At 44.7% G+C, this 1,104-nt stretch overlaps 1 non-coding gene across 1 annotated transcript; it reads left to right on the top strand.

Moving 5' to 3' along the window:
* The first annotated feature begins 452 nt into the window (after positions 1-452).
* Positions 453-558, top strand: LOC145564300 (small nucleolar RNA R71). Its single transcript, XR_014094793.1, has one exon. It is a non-coding gene; the product is annotated as a small nucleolar RNA R71 (small nucleolar RNA).
* Positions 559-1,104: the final 546 nt, after the last annotated feature.

The following is a 1,104-nucleotide window of genomic DNA, read 5'->3' on the forward strand; positions in this document are numbered from 1 at the left end:
ATCATAATTACAAGAAGAGGTATCATGGTCATATGACCCACAATTTTCACAAAACAAACATCCATGAGGCATGTTATTAGAAGTAGAGGGAGCGAGAAGAGTTAGGATTCATACCTTCCCCCTTAGATTGGGAGGGGTGCTCTTGTGTTGAACTAGAGGTCTCTAGTTTTGCCTTAATGGATGTCATCTCCTTTCCAAGGTTGGCGATTTGGGAAGTCAAATTGTTGATGGCATTAAGGTGATCAACGGAGTAAACCGTATTTCCTCCCTTGTTTAGAGACTCTCTCTCTCCTTCTTGCCAATCCATGTGGTGCCTCACCACATCCTCGATTATCTCTATGACTTGCTACTCCGTCTTGTTCATAATCGGGCCACCCGCTCCCGCATCCAAGCTAGTCTTTCCTTGTGGGCTCAAGCCCCCATAGAAAATTTGAAGCACTTGATATGACGAAATTCCATGATGAGGGCACTCCCTTTGATATTCCTTGTATCGTTCCCATGCTTCATATATGGTTTCACTAGCTTTTTGACGGAAACCTTGGATCAAAGACCTTGCCTCGGCCGTCTTCTTTTGAGAATAGAATCTCCCTAAGAAAGCCGTGGTGACCTCGTCCTAAGTTCTCAAGGAGTTAGGCCTCACCTCCTTCTCAAGCCATTCAAGAACCCTTCCTATCAAAGAAAAAGGAAATAGCTTTATTCTCACAAACTCTTGAGTTACCCCATTTACCTTGATCGTGTTGCAATATTTTTCGAACTCGTTCAAGTGTGCAAGAGGGCTCTCATGTTTTTCTCCACTATTTTGCCTCCTTTCAATCAAATTAATCATTGCGGGCCGAATATCGAAGTCATTGGCTTGAGTAACGGGTGGAGCAATGCCGCTTGAAGCTCTATAAGCTCCGGAGTTCCCAACTCCTTTAAAGGTCTTTGAGGTGGTGGTTTCGCGTCACCCATTTGATCTCGGTCCTCCTCGAAATTGGTCTCTCTAGTTGGGGGAGTAGTAAACGGCCTAGAACCGGCTCTCTTTCTCCTTCTATAAGTTTGCTCATTCTCGGGATCGTAAGGTACCAAGATCCTTTTATGAGTTCTGCGCATACACTCTCAACA

This window comes from Chenopodium album, chromosome 1 (assembly GCF_948465745.1).
Source record: "Chenopodium album chromosome 1, dcCheAlbu1.1, whole genome shotgun sequence".
Lineage (NCBI taxonomy): Eukaryota > Viridiplantae > Streptophyta > Magnoliopsida > Caryophyllales > Amaranthaceae > Chenopodium > Chenopodium album.